General features: G+C 33.1%; 2 long non-coding RNA genes and 1 pseudogene across 2 annotated transcripts in view; 2 read left to right on the top strand and 1 right to left on the bottom strand.

The window, feature by feature from the left end:
• The first annotated feature begins 7,288 nt into the window (after positions 1-7,288).
• Positions 7,289-8,952, top strand: LOC106306313. Its single transcript, XR_001263133.1, has 6 exons — positions 7,289-7,478; positions 7,574-7,656; positions 7,756-7,858; positions 7,954-8,034; positions 8,606-8,721; positions 8,832-8,952. It is a non-coding gene; the product is annotated as an uncharacterized LOC106306313 (long non-coding RNA).
• Positions 8,953-9,052: 100 nt separating this feature from the next.
• LOC106306314 overlaps positions 9,053-15,694 on the top strand; it is a 13,638-nt gene continuing 6,996 nt past the window's right edge. The window contains exons 1-2 of the long non-coding RNA XR_001263134.1: positions 9,053-9,143; positions 9,254-9,335. This is a non-coding gene — a long non-coding RNA (uncharacterized LOC106306314). The remainder of the gene's footprint in view (positions 9,144-9,253; positions 9,336-15,694) is intronic.
• Positions 9,342-15,369, bottom strand: LOC106306312 (annotated as a pseudogene).

Genomic DNA, 15,694 nt, shown 5'->3' on the forward strand with positions numbered 1-15,694 from the left:
ACTAAAAACATCAAATAATGATCTTAACAAGTCCTAAAACAAGCTACAACTACAATGATAGACCTTAAAACACAATGATAGTCAAAGACACAACACAAGCTACAACACACTATATCAATTGTAAAGTTGTACTAGTTATACCATTTTTCTTGTATCAGTTATATTGGTCATACTAAATATATTTATACTTATACTTTTTTAGTTGTACTAGTTGTACTAATTTGATTTGTACTAGTTGTACCAGTTGGAGTTGTACTAGTTGTATAAGTTATGCTTTGCGTTCTTCTTTATTTTGAATCTCGTTTGTAAAAGATGAAATTTGATTCTAAATAAGATATAATTGATTAAATATGACTATGGATTGATCAATTTGGGTAAAGAAAGAGAAAATTGGTAGATGATTGAATTTTTTTTTTTATTTTGTTTTAAGGTGAAAGAACATTAATGGAGAAGAAAAGAGGAAGATGAAGAAGATTATGGTTAAAGTTGGGTCGGGTTTGGGTCTGGATCCGGATCTAAATCTAGGTAGGATAATATGGCATAGGTTAACAAATATGTTTAAGTTTTTAGGTCTCATGGTCTTTTCTCTCTAATTTCCATTTATTTTTAATTCATTTTTAAAATAAAAAACAAGAGGTCCATATTAGATTTTTTTTTACCCCTTGTGGTCTATTCTAGCATTTGATCCATATTATTTCAGGATCTTTTTAATTTTTTTTTTTTAAATGGTACGACTGATCTATTACTCAAGCTTGAGGTGGTCTGGGGAACCAGACCGAAATAGAACAACCAATGTAGTACAAGTTCCTATAAAAGGATCTTGCTATCTTAGCTAATGAATCATAAGATACATTTTCAGTTCGATGAATAAAAACAATTGAGAATTCTGGGAATCAGCTCTTCAGCTTCTGCAGTTCATCTAGTTCAGTGGAGAAGTTGGGTCTGGGTCATGCTCCTGGGTCTTGAATCATTGAGACGAGATCCTTACAATTGGTGCCAAAAGCCTGACACGTCGATAGTTGAAGCATGCATTCCATCGCCCATAAAAGGGCCTCAAGCTCCGAATGAAGTGGTGAGATTCTTCGTCGTTGGTTTCTTGCTCCCAATAGTTGAGTTTTTCCGCTTGAGGTTTTCCATGTCCATTCATAACCACTAAAGAATGCATCATGTGTCCATGAGCCATCTATTAGACATCTCTCTGAATTTGTTATCTGCTCCAGAATTATTCTAACTGTTTGTTCTTCTTGTTTGTTGTTTGCTTCGAACCAAGCATGACATTCTGATTCAGCATGTCGGACAGTTGATGATCTTTTAAAAAGTTATAACTTCAATTTTGTATTAATTACAATATGTACTTGCTGAGGTGTCAATGATTAACATTTTTTTATTGCTTACATGGCAGCTTTACAATGATTTTAGACAAATGTTAGACTAACTTGCTTTTCCCTAGAAAAATTTATTAACATTACATTAAACAATTCGTGTATTTACATTGTTATAAAATGTATCATATTCAACAAGACTTGCATTAACCAGTCTGGTCGTATGGCCATTACGAAATTAGTTCAAAGCTTCGTTACCATCACAAATCGTATTGTGATCGTTTATTAACCACTAAAGCTAATTCAAAGCTTCGTCACCCACACAAAATAATAATGAAATGTTATCATCTTTTCACAAACACATCGTTAAAATCAAGGATGGCAATCTATAACACATGATATGCAGTAATTTGATGCTCATAAGAACGTCAGTTGGCAGGAAAAAAATCTATAATGGCAAGAAAACAATATGGTCGTTGGCAGTGCCGGTCCGGACTTGTCGGCCGTCTAAAGCGGACCAAAAAAATGTTGCCCCTTTATTATAACTACATTTATTATACTTTTATGTATATGATTAAAATAATGCTAGATAGTGTTAAAATTAGAGATATTTTCAAAAAAAAACATTAGAACATTAAAACATTATTTTTAATTTATATTATCTGTTTTTTCCTTATTTTTGAATAAAAAATTTCAAGTCTGTTTTTTATTATTTGGTTAATTTTAAATATTATTTTAGCAGCATTTTTTACAAATTCAAAAAGAACAAAAATATAATTTATAGATAAATAAAACATATAATAAAGTATGCTAACATCAACTTCATAAATTTTATTGTTTTCACATAATAATAAAACCCTATGATGTTAAGATTTTTTTTAAAAAAATTCAAAAGTTTCTAACAAAATTACAAACACTTGCAAAAAAATAAAAAATAAAGAAAAGACCTATTTGAGATTCCCATTGAGATATTTCAAATTCAATCACAATGGAAGAGTGAAACATGAGCAACTGATATTTTAAGTTAATATTATCTTTTATGATTTTTTTTAATTACAAATCTAGTCTAATAATTAACAAAACAGAAAAAAAGCAGAGAAGAATAATTGTTGAAAAAAAAGATATAATTAAGTTGTGTTGATTAAATTATTTATCTAATAACATATGGGTCTTTGGAACATGTAACCAAATATTTCATGTCATTGAATAAAGAAATCTTTTGTAGTTCTCTTCAGAGAAGGAAAATGCTCTCACTATAAAAAAGTATAGAAGTTTAGAAATGTTACAGATCGAACCTGTGAGGTGAAGGACATAGGGAGAACTCTACAACCACTAGACTAGAAACAACGTTTACAATTTTAGCGCTCACAATCTATCTATTATTTGTGGCGCCCTAAACCCTAGCTTTATGGGCTTCAGCCCAGGGCCGGCCCTCGTTGGTGAAGTAAATAAAATAGTATGTTCATTCCTATGTTTGTTTCACATGGTCCAGAACTGTGTTTCACTGTTCGTGTGATCACAATAATTAAATTGCAGTCTCTGGTTAAAAATTGCCTAACTGGTTCAGATCAAAAAGGCTAAACCGAATCTGTAGTTAAGTTTATATGTTGACCGGTTTTCAAGACATTAACTGTTTATGGAAAGGAAACCAATCGTGAAAGATGAGTTTTTTTTTCTAATCGCTTTTTATGTCTTTATGGACAAGACTAGGTGTTAATTAAAATTAGCATAACAAATAGTAAGTGACAGAAACTAATCGTAACTTATGTCTTTGTGGCCAAGGCTATGTGTTAATTAATATTATCATTACTCCACAGTAACTAATGGAAACTAAATCATAGAAAATATAAAAGTGTTGTATCAATTTTCCCTTATTGCTTCATGACTTGATTGATATATGGTTGGTGAATATATCGTTATAGAAACAATCTCATTTAAATATATATATAGTAGTTATTGTGGGAGGGTAAGATCTAGCAATTGTCAAATCTTTTGCTTCTATCGGATCTACATATCTTTAGAGCTATAACACAAACATATTGAGAGTACTTTCAGTATCAGTAATATATTTTGCAATCGGTTTGCCAAGCATTCCCCTTTTATAAAAAATAAAATCGTTTTTGTATTCTTAAAGTTTATTTTTTTACCAATACGAAAAATTAAAAATAGATTTAATCCCGCATAAGGTTACTATAGTATTTAAGATATAGTCTTCTATATTTTTTTGTATATTTTTTATATATTATATTTGAGAATATTTTCAAGTTGTTATGTTGAGTATAATGTTTAGGTGTCAACACCATGCACGGTTCTTTTCATAGCACACTAGGGCCGGACCGCGCTACGCGCGGAATTTGACGTATGTGTGATGTATGTAACTATATAATTATATATTTTGTTTGCGTGTGTTTTATGTAAGCTTTTGTAAAAACAGTGTGTAATAGCGTTTATGGTTTTACATAATGTTAGCGTGTGTAGAAATTATGTATGTTAAGATTAATTATGTTTGATTTAGTTGTTTGTAAGTATATTAATAGATTGCAGCGTATAACATATTACATTGGCTGGATGAGGTGCAGGTGATCGTTGTTCTTGTTGTATGTTTTTTGATAATTATGAATCTATGATTGGTTGGTTAGTTGTGGGTTGCTCTTATTTGAACTCTCAAGAGTGGGAATTTGATTCTGATGATTATAATGTATAAGTTTGGTTTGGGCATTATATGATTGCATTTTGTTACAGTTCATGTTTGATATAGAATAGTTGATTAAAATTTTGATAGTCTAAATCTATTTTCTTTATTTTTTATTATAAATGAACACTTACATGTATATTTAGTAATTTTTATTTCAAATATTCCAACTGTTTTAAGGTTGTTGCATAGCTGTAAAGAAAATACCTTGGATGTAATCTACGACTTTTGAAACGCGGTTTTGTTTGTTTTTTTATTGTGTAAATAGTTTTGTTTTTTTCTATTTATTTATTTATTTTTAACAGTTTTAATTTATTTTTATATTTGTTTTTGATAAATGAATTATGATATTGTTAAAAAAATTCAATGTAGTTATTTTTATATTTTAAATAATTTTTTAGTTTATGGAACTAAAAGATATTCAACTAACAATAAAGATGATGAAGACATATACAAATTGTTTTTTTTTTGCATGTTGTTGAACACCGCAATTATTTTTTTAATTGTCTCGAGCTCTCTTGAACGCTGGTTTGGAGCAAAGCATTAAGCTTAATGTCTTCTTCAAAGATATCTCTCCATCTAGTTCTGTTTCCGATCTATACTTTTGTTTAGGACTACAATTCAACCACTCCACCATTACAACAATTTTTCTTAACCGATGATTCAGCTTCAACTTTGGGCTTGACCTAAAATGTGATAATGATAAACCTTTAAACCAATAGGAAACTCATAACATGGAGAGAGAACACAAACTTCTTGTAATAAATTTCAACATAATAACTCTTGCGAAAATATACAACAGAGGTGACTGATTATATAAGGATGGTCACAATATCCTGATTTATTTATTAACGGTGTGATTTTTTTTTTGCCGCTTCGTACTGTAAGAGAGATCAAAATGGGAGAGTGTTCCTTCTGTAGAAACGTTGTAACTCCCTGTTTCTTGTTTGTGGGTTGTCATGAACACAATGAACATATCTGCAAAAGAAATGTAAAAAAGATAACACAGCTTGGTCAAATAATGTATTCCATTAAAATTAACTTAAATAAATAGCCAAACAGAGAAGAGAAGCAAAGAGCTAACCTCATTGAGCGAGTGACAAAGAGCTTCCTCTCCCAAAGATGAATAGATAGTAACACAGTGACTTTGCGCCTGAAGCAACCCTGTAACGTTATGAACCACTCTTCTCTCGTATCCGCAAAAATGGCGACACGTTCCTCAGACTTGTGTCCAATCTAAACCAAACCAGAAGCAAAACTACACACAGCTTCAAGCGTCTGCCCGAACGTCTTCTACTCATAATCACCCAAATGAAGTTTCTCAAACACTTTCCCGTCCTCGCTAGTCTCAATCTCTCTAGCGATCAGCCTCCTGATATCGAGGAAAAACATGTCGCTGTGGTTCTTGCATGAGATCTCGAAGAGCTCTGGGAGAGTGGAGATGTCTTCCCAGTGAGAGCTATTTCATCTGTACCATTTTCTCTAATTGTAGAATATTGATTAATTAGCCTATTGTCATGATGATGTGTAGTTGACGGAATAATGATCCTTTTGTTGTTCTATATAACATTGTTCATACTAAACCTCCCCTCTTGTAAAAAAATAAGCATGTGAATCAACTCCGTATGGTAGACACATATGTAAAAGCATGTGAATGAAACACCAAGTACAGAGTTGAATTTTAGAGCTGATTGTTTGCAGTCTCTTGTAGTAACTTTACTTTTCCAAGTCTTTCTTCGGTGTCTGTATTTCCTGCACCGGGAAAATGTGAACACATGTCGTATTGCTGAGTTCGACTGCTAGTTCTGTGCTGATAGTTGTCTGACAGTATTTTACATTTGTATAGATGATAAAGCACCCAGTGCTAACAGAAGAAGATGACTGGTGGTTGCTACCTTTAAAAATATTTTACAATTTTTCTACTTCAGACCAGAGCACACAGACAATGTTGTACTTTAAATAACACGTTTATGAAAAGTACTTGTGTCTCAGAATTAGATTGAAGCATGTGAGAATGGAGGAGTGGAGAAACCAAAACGTATGCCATGGACGCGATTCCATTTTTCCTACGTCTTCATCACCACTCCTTGGCCTTCACTCTCATTTGTCCCACCAATCATTACCACCGCTCCGCCTGCTAAACTTCTGGCATAAACTGAGCTTCCCGTCATCAAAAGTTGTATAATTTCAAACTCGAGTTCCCATTTTTCTTATCGTCTTCAGTCACCCATTGTCGCTTGCTCTGTAACTTTCTGTTTATGAAAAACCATAACCTAGAGGAGCCTCTAATGCTATGTTGCACCGGGACGGATACGGGGACAGATACGGGAACGAAAAATGGCTAAACTTAAAATTCATGGATACGGGGACGGCATGGAAACGTCTATAATATATACTAGATTTTGATCGCGCGCCCGCGCGGATGTTATTTTCCGATAATTATGTTCGTTTCATTTGTACTACTTTAGTTTATTGTTGAGACTATATATTTCGTTATTGTATTGTGTTATATATTTTTGTTCTTAGATGTGTGTTGGATCAGTCATGTAATTATATATCTTTTTAAAAATGTAACTATGTATTAATATATCCTCAAATGACCATTATGTAAGTTTTTCTGCTAAATCTAGTCCACAAAAAAAGAAATGATTGAAAAAAGTTTTATTAAAAGGTATATTTATTCTTATATCCATAAGGTTATATAATCATAAACTTTGGGTTTAAAGTTAATGGGAGGAGTTTTCGGGGTGAGGTTTAATATTTTAAAGAGTAGAAAATAAATATTGAAAGTTTTAAAAAATATTTAAAAGCATTTTAATTTTTAAATTTATTATTTAAAAATAGAAAACGATGAGTAGAAAAGTCTTTTGTGTTTTTAGTAAAACATATTTTGGTAATTTTCTTCTTTAATATTCCTTTTTATGATAAAAACTAAAAATGGTTGTTTAAAAGATTTGGACATTTAAAAATTGTATCTATGTATTGTATATTGTATCTATGCAGATATTTTTGACCACATAAAAAACTCATATATTAATTTGTACAGAAAGTAAGTACAGTTTATTTTTTAAAATGATAGTTAATTTGATAATTAATAACATTGGGTTGACAAGAAAAAAAAATAATAACATTGGCAACCGCAAATTACAAGTAATTTCATATTTATTAAAATTGGGCTATACTATATTATTTCATCATTAATTATCTAATAAAACTTAACATTATGGTCCAAAACAATTGTTAACAAAAGCCCCTTTTATAACGATTTTTATTCTGGGAAAAGCAAACCAAAGACGTAACTACTTTATTGCCCACATCTCTGTCTTATCTCTTCTTCGATGTTCATTACAATAAATCGCAAGAAGGAGAAGATTGAAGAATCAGATCCACGCTGAGAGCAACGATTTTATGTTTGTCAACTCCATTCACTCTATTTGTTAGTCAGTCAAGCAAATGAAAAAAAGGTTAGACTTCTATATTTTTGTTTAACAAACTCAGATTAAGCGATTAGTTCTTTTTTTGTGTTCAACTCAATCGTTTTTTTTTTAAATTCCGACAGAAATCTCGTTCCCACTAGTAGATCTGCCATTAACCTCTCTCTTCCGAGACATGCAATCGAAATCCTAATCTTGTCTTCGAAGGGTAAAGTTGAACCATTCACCTCTTATCTTTCTCATCCTAACAACAAAAAAATTTCTTTTTCTTCCCAGAACTTAGTTTCATGATTTTGTTACCTTTCAGATAAATCTTCCTTTTTCAAGAAACCAAGATCTCGATAAGAAAAAAAGTCAATGATCGAGTGATTTTGCCTGGGTTATCTTGATGCTGTAATGGAAAATGCAAAGTTAAGTTTTAAATATTATATGTTTCAGAGCTTAGTTATGTTGTCTTTATGCGATTATTTCAGTTTTGCTAATGGTTTGAATATATGTGTTTCAGACAATTGATATAACAAAAGGGGACTGCAAGAAGAAACCGACAACATGTTATTCATCTTCAGACTATTTTCATGTGGCTCAGGTAAAGTTAGCCTTTTATTCCGGAAGAATTCGAGTTTTAAAAATTTCTTTTTGACCCTTAATCAATTCTTAAAATTTTATTTTTGACCCTTGATCTTCGATTAATAATAGATAGGATATAAAACTTGAACAAAAGAACTAATGTATTTTAATAATTAGACATTCAATATACTAAATTATCAAGCTTTTAGGATTTTTGTACATTGAGTACAATAGATAACTTTTTTGTCAGAAAGATTGTGAAGATGTGTTTTGGCTGGATCTATTTCATCTCATGTGTTATGAAAATATATTGATTGTCGAGTGTTATATGGTTGGTTTATATATATATTGAATTACATATAAGATGTTATAAACAGAAAGGTGTAATGTATAAGTCACATAATTGGGCCGTAGATGAAAACATTTTTAAAAATACTAAAGACTAAGCCCAATTATAATGTTAAAACTGATTAGTCCGTGAAACAAATTAACAAACAAACCTAACCAATTTTTTTTCTTGACTTCACTTCCTTTCTGTCGGTGAATCAAAGAAAAGACTGTTCATCTTTTTTTGTTCATCTCTTTGCCAGCGTCATGCCTTAGCCCAGAGATCAAATCCCTGGAGCGATTTTTGTGAGGAAAACGAAGATTCAATCATTAATTTTCTGTGTCTCAGCTAACCTTCTAATGCACGAGTGATTCAAAGGTTAGACTCTACATATATTTCCCTTTCGGTTATGAGATTTGGTTTCTAAGATGTATTTATTTTTTGTCTGTTTCATATTTATATATACTAACTATGAGAGATCGGTGTAGATTGGAGACTAATTGATAGCTTTAAACTTGCGACCAGCAATGAAAGCAGAGGATAATGAATAAGTGAGGATGAATGGAATCGCGTGATGATGCAAGTGAATCAGAATTGAGGATCTGTCAGGCAAGTATTTACTTATAAAAAGATTAACGATACTCTTCTGCTTAAATAGGATAGGTTTACAAAATTAATAAATTTTTGCAAATTAAATAACCTTGCAGAGATCAAAGGAGGAGAGGATGAATATTTCCATTACGCAAATGATACAAAGAGATAAAGTTCCCAAATGTTATTATGGTATGTACGCATAGGAGGTAAGAAATATGGTGTCATGTATTATCCTTCTTTGTCAATTCATTGTGTATGGTGTTCTGTATAAGGTTTGGGAATAATTTATGGTTTATTTGATTTGCATGATTTCAAGAGTTTTGGGGAAGAAAGAACAGACTCCCGATTTAAAATTTAGACAACACCTTTGTCGACCAGACTCTGCATTTCAAAACACGGTTAGTAAATTCCACTTTTGATGTTAGCTATTAGGTGAATGAATTATGGCATGGCTTTTTCATTAGATGAAAGCAACTTAGCAGCATCTAGGATATCAGACAAGTTATTCTGTTGGTTTCACTGATTGTTGGTAGTTTTTAAGTTGATTGATTGAAGAATATATTTGTTATTGTGAATGATTGTGTAAGAAATTGTAGAAAAAAAAATTAACACTGAAGTGTTTGAAAATAGCAGAATAAATAGACTATGTCTTGTCTAAAACTCTAGGTAATGCAGATCTCATAAGAAGAACCTACCAGCATCTAGGATATAGGATGACAGCAACGCCAAATCTCTTCCTGAACCATCACATAAAACCAATTACGCAGAAGTCTGAAACCTTCATTCAATAACAGAATCAATTTTTAATTTCTGTCACATAAAAAACGTGTATACTGTTAAGTCTATCATTCAGAATAGTACCTTATCACTCATGCTCTTCAAGATTGTTAAAAATCTCAAAACTACATTCATAGTTTTTTTTAGGTTTACCATCTTTGTCTACAATCAGAACTTTCAATCCTTTCTTAAAAGTGACCCTAGACACAGCCACATATAGTTGTCCATGTGAAAACACAGGCCTTGGTAGAAAGAGACCAACTTCAGATAGTGATTGCCCTTGGCTTTTGTTAATTGTTATTGCAAAAGCAACAGCCAAAGGCAATTGCCTCCTGTGCATCTTAAAAGGCAATCTTGTGTCTGATGGTGTGATTAACAACCTAAGAATATATACAATACTCCCAACCTTTTCTCCAGTAATAATCCTAGCTTGAACCATAAAATCCATCAGTTGAGTGATCTGTACTCTTGTTCCATTCATTAACCCAGCAGTAGGATTGATGTTTCTTAGAACCATAACAGGACAACCAATCTTGAGTCTAAGGCTATGGTTTGGCAAACTAGCCACCTTTATTTTGTTGAGAAAGTCAGGTCCAAGTGCTTCATCATTCATTGAACATTTATCAATTGGATCAATACTGTTTGCACTTGTATAAATCTTTTCTTCACCTAAAAACACACCAAAACATTTCGTTAGTACAATAATTAATCATCTAAGAGATTTAAATCAATGATTAAATATATAAAATTACCCTCAAGCTGATCCAACATATACTCATTAATTGTATTGACATCCTCATTAGTAGGACACAAAATAGCTCTTTCTTGGAAGAATTTTGGCTCCTTGTTCTCTTGTAAAGACACGAAATCACCATACACTGCTTTGCTGATAGCTTCTATTGGATCTTCAAAATTAGTAATCAAAAACTCAGAAGGAATTTCGATCTCAGCCTCACCATCGTTAGGCTCTGCAAGTTTACCTTCCCCAACATTTAATATCCATTCTGAGAAGTCCTTAAGATCTTTTGCCTCTTCAGCTGTTAAACAGCCTGAAAACAACCTCATGTTCTTCGTGAGTTTCAAAACTTTACAGTGCTCCCAAAGATACGAAGAATTCAATGCTGCCAATACAATCTCTGCTCTTCCAGCTCCATTAATCACAGGTAGAACCTGCCTAAAATCGCCTCCAAAAACAACAACTTTTCCACCAAAGGGTTTGTTCCTGTGCTTCCCCACAATATCAGATAAGCTTCTATCCAAAGCTTCAAAACAATGCTTGTTCATCATGGGTGCTTCATCCCATATAATGAGTGATGCTGCTTTTACTAAATTAGCTTGATCTGTTCCATGAGCCATAGTACATGTTGAGAACTCATCAGGACTAAGATGTATATCGAACTTGAATGAGCAGTTCTACCCCCTTGTAACAACAAAGATGCAATTCCACTTGATGCAACATTAAGAACAATATCGCCTCTAGATCTAATAGCTGCTGATAGTAATTTCCAAAGGAAAGTTTTACCAGTGCCACCAAACCCATAGACAAAAAAAGTCCCTCCTCTTCCTTCTGTGACAGTATCAATAATCTCATCAAATATTTTCCTTTGCTCATTGGTCATCTTTGGAGAATCCCTTTCAAGAGTTTCTAACCATGCTTCACGAGGATAACTGCACTCATCTAATATAAGGACATTTGAATCATTTTCACTTGATTCTGAGACCTGCGGCATCTTGGTAAGTCTCTAGTGAATCTCCATTCCTCCTCAAAAGTTTTTCAATCTCTTGTAAAGCATACTTCTTTTTCTCTTCATCACTTAACACAAGTCCTACAAAAACAAACAAAAGGTTAAGAATAGACACCTCACGTACATAAACATGACATGAGTACAAATGATATCTCACGTAAGAGACTATATATGTATCAAAAAGATTGATTCTATAATAGTATATTGAGTTAAGACAAACCTGGTCTATTGAAATATCTTCTGCGGTTATGCTCAATATCTTCAGACAAACACTCCCAAGTATGTTCCCATACATTCTCCGGCGCTTCTAAGCTGTCATTAAGAAGCATCATAGAAAACACCTGACGTAGATCACTTGCTAAGCTATCATAACTTCTCCGCAACAGGTCATCAATATACTCGTGATCATCATCTAACAACCCACGAGCAGAACATGCTTTTTTGTAGCCATCATGAACAACGCCTTCAAATGTTTTTATGTCAAAGTAACTGGTAGGACATTTCACAATGTTCAACAACACGCGAAGATAATAAGCATCTTCTTGTTTACGGGGAGCATAATTAATCCTACCAATACTGAATCCCTTTTTTCTTCTTTTGAATTTCTTCTTACTTTTTTCGAAAGTAAAAAAATTGGGAATCTGAGCATATGTGATGGTTTTTGCAAGTGAATCAACTTTGCAAAACTCAAACCATGCCAAGAACATTGTATTCTCAATGAGCTTACGACTCACCACCGCTTCCATCTTATCTTTACCTCTGAAAATAACATGTTATTTTCCAGGTAGATGGAAAGTAAGCTTCTCAACTGATGTAGATCGATAGTGAATTGAGAACATAAAGGTTCGCCATGGAACCTCACATGAAGAAACATATCTACAATAAAACAACCAGAAAGTAAATAAAATTGCAAATACTTCACGTATATATGTGTGCGATTTGTTTTTCAAATAATGAAAAAACAGTTTACTTTTTATTACCTACAATCGAAGAAATCTTTGAACTCATTAATTTTCTTCTTCTCCACACTTCCCTCAACGTTTTCCAGCTGTTTTACAACCACATGTTCAGGAGGTTCCACGGCCACAGTCACACGATCTTGTCCTTTATTAATATACTTAAATAAGTATTTAATTGACCCAGCTTGGTTGCACCATTCGACATTAATGTGAGCTCTGTAGCGAAGAGATAGATTCGACATTAATGTGAGCTCTGTAGCGAAGAGATAGTTTCTTGTTGTATGGAATAACCCACTGATTATCACATCTCATCCCATTCTTCTCAACATAACATTCTAATTGCTCGCGCCTTCTATAAACTGGAAACCCATCTTTACTAATTGTAGTAGACGAAGAATATGGTTTAGGATATAATTTCGAGCACAATCCATTCTCCATACATGGAGAATTCATATTTGCAGCTCCACATGGTTCATGCATCATCATATCTTTAACCACATCGTAAAGTTCAGGCTCTGAGGATTTATTAGGAACTTCCGCGCAAATTATCTTGTCTATGTCGTCTGTTGTGGGAAACTTGTTACTGGGATGCATGAATAAAATAATATGCGCATGAGGTAGACCACGTTTCTGAAACTCTATTGTATACATTGCTGAAAACCAAAAAAAACAAAAAAATTAGTATGAATCATCTATCTTAATAAGTGAAAAACATATTCATATAAAAAATCAGATTTTGTAACAACTCACATGAAACAGTCTTGCCCAGAAGACTCTTTTTGGTTAAATCATCCATCAGTGACTCGAGCTTCATCTTAAATATTCTACAAAGAATCTCTGGTCTATCGTTTGCGCTCAGTTTTCCATCTTTAATATATCTGGTGATCTCTGGCCACCTAGGATTACAAGTAAAAGTGATGAAAAGATTTGGAAATCCAAAATGCTTACAAATGGCCATAGCATCCAAATAATTATTCTTCATGTATCTAGGACCACCAGTGAAAGAAGTAGGCAACACAAATTCTGTTCCTTGTTCGTGCATATCGATCTTACCAACAGTCTCTGGTTCTTTGATAGAGTTAAAACTATCAAAACGCAAAGTAGACTGATTGAACTTCAGATAGCGCAAACCATTAGACTCTATAGTGGTAAGCATAAACCAAAAATTGCTAAAATAGACGCCTAGAATGTAGGAGATGTCGTGACTCATTCTTACGTTCGAACAGACGAAATGCATAGAACTGCCTCATACTAATTGTAGCTTTCTTCTGCTTTTTCGTAGCTTCAGTAACACCTTTCTTAATTCCAAGTCTGAATTCATCTTCTCCATAAGGGAACAATAGAGGATAATGTAGTGCTAGATAAGCAGCATGTATTTCATTAAGCCTCATAAGTTTTCCTAAATGTTGCTGAAGCACTATATCCCTTTTATCCATATCAAGATTAAAATCTCCAGGAATTAATGCAGCAACCTCAGAAGCTGTGGGTGTGTTGTAAGTCCTCCCGTCTTTGAGTCGATCACTAATAATCCTCATATGAAATGCATCTTCTGGATTAGTATCAAATCGATCTTTTGCTGATCTAAATTGTTGAACATACGGATTCACATCATCTAACGTCTTCATCAAAGCCTGGATGATTTCTTTCTTCAAAGTATCTTTTTCTTTTACTTTCCCACTCGTGCTACCATTGCTGTCAAATTCACAAACAGATCAGTAATAAATGTTAGACAGTGTTACCTTTAATCACGAGATTTGGGTCCATATTAAACATGTACAAACTATTTGCTTAATGACTTAGGACGCAGTTGACATAAATTCAAAAGATACTTTGTAAACTTCTCGTTACCTAAGACAGTTGGCCCTGTTTTCCACCTCATTTCTGTGTCCGTCCAAATTTGGCATTAGTACCATCTTTTGGTCTCAAACTTCCTGCTAGATGGTAGTTTTCTCCATGCAACTGAAACATATCTGGACCTAATCCTTTCCTCACTGATCTCTCAACTTTGCCACCAAGAGAAGTAAATGAGAAAACCATATATTGTAAGGTTTCAAATTTTTTTGAAAATGTTTGCTTAGTTTATCATCTCCTTCCAGCAATCTTTTCAGCACATCTGGAAGATCCTTTAATAGTGGCAATTTTACTTGACCTTGCATACAGCACAGAGTAAAAGTAGGAGTTCGTGCATTCCTGCGTTTGTTAATCCGTTCTCCGTACCACATAATAGCGCCACAGTGGATACATGAGTATGTTGGATAAGCCTCGTCAATATACACTGTCAATGTTAACAAATTTAATCAATTTACTTTAAAAAAATAGTTGAAATAAATTTTGGTAACGAAATGATTTGGTGGTTAAGCAAGATATTTTCAAAAAGATGATCACTAGACAATGTTGACTTACATTGGTGGGGAAGCAAGATATTTTCAAAAAGGTTATATACGATATTTTGTTATGATTTATATCTTGATATTTATAAAACACTCTAAATTATATGACTCACATCCAATAAAGACGATCACATAGACAATATTGACTTACATTGGTGCTAAATAGGTGATGTTTAGTTTATACTATGAACTAAACAATCTGCCTGCTATAAATATTTTAAGATGAGCATCGTAAATGGAATGTGGGTAGGAAGAATATAGCTGAAGGTTTAGGAGTTATTATACTATCCTAGCGAGAATGTTACATGTTAAGTTGCTGGTTAGGTAATTTTCTATTACATGAATTCTACATCCCAATAGTTGTAGGTTAACTTGTAGTCATGATTAATGGAGAACTCAACTTTATTGATTAAAAATAGGATTTAAAGGAAAAGTAATGAAAAACAAAGGGAAATTCATAAACAAACTGAAAATTCCAGAACCAACTTGAAACAAAACCAAAACAACAAACTAAATTAATCTTCCTTTTTCTTCTCAATTTTTATGTTAACACAAAACTTCTTGCACTACAAGAAAACATAACCTTAACGAGAGCGGTTTTCCTCGTTATTTCGTCGTAAAAGAGGCTATACGACGAAATAGTGAGGAAGCGCGTTTGCTCGTTACTCGTCCGTCGTAACACATATTTCCTCGCTAATTCGTCGTAACTTAGCGAGGAATATATTTCGTCGTAAAGACGAAGTAGGGCGATTCGTCGTAAAGACCACGTCAATATTCCACGCAAGGACGTCGCTACAATTCCTCGTAAATACCTCGAAATGAGTTCCTCGTAACCTACACGTAAATACCTTGAAAGAGTTTCCTCGCAAAATACACGTAACAACCA

The sequence above is a fragment of the Brassica oleracea genome, chromosome C7, assembly GCF_000695525.1.
Source record: "Brassica oleracea var. oleracea cultivar TO1000 chromosome C7, BOL, whole genome shotgun sequence".
Taxonomy (NCBI): Eukaryota; Viridiplantae; Streptophyta; class Magnoliopsida; order Brassicales; family Brassicaceae; genus Brassica; species Brassica oleracea.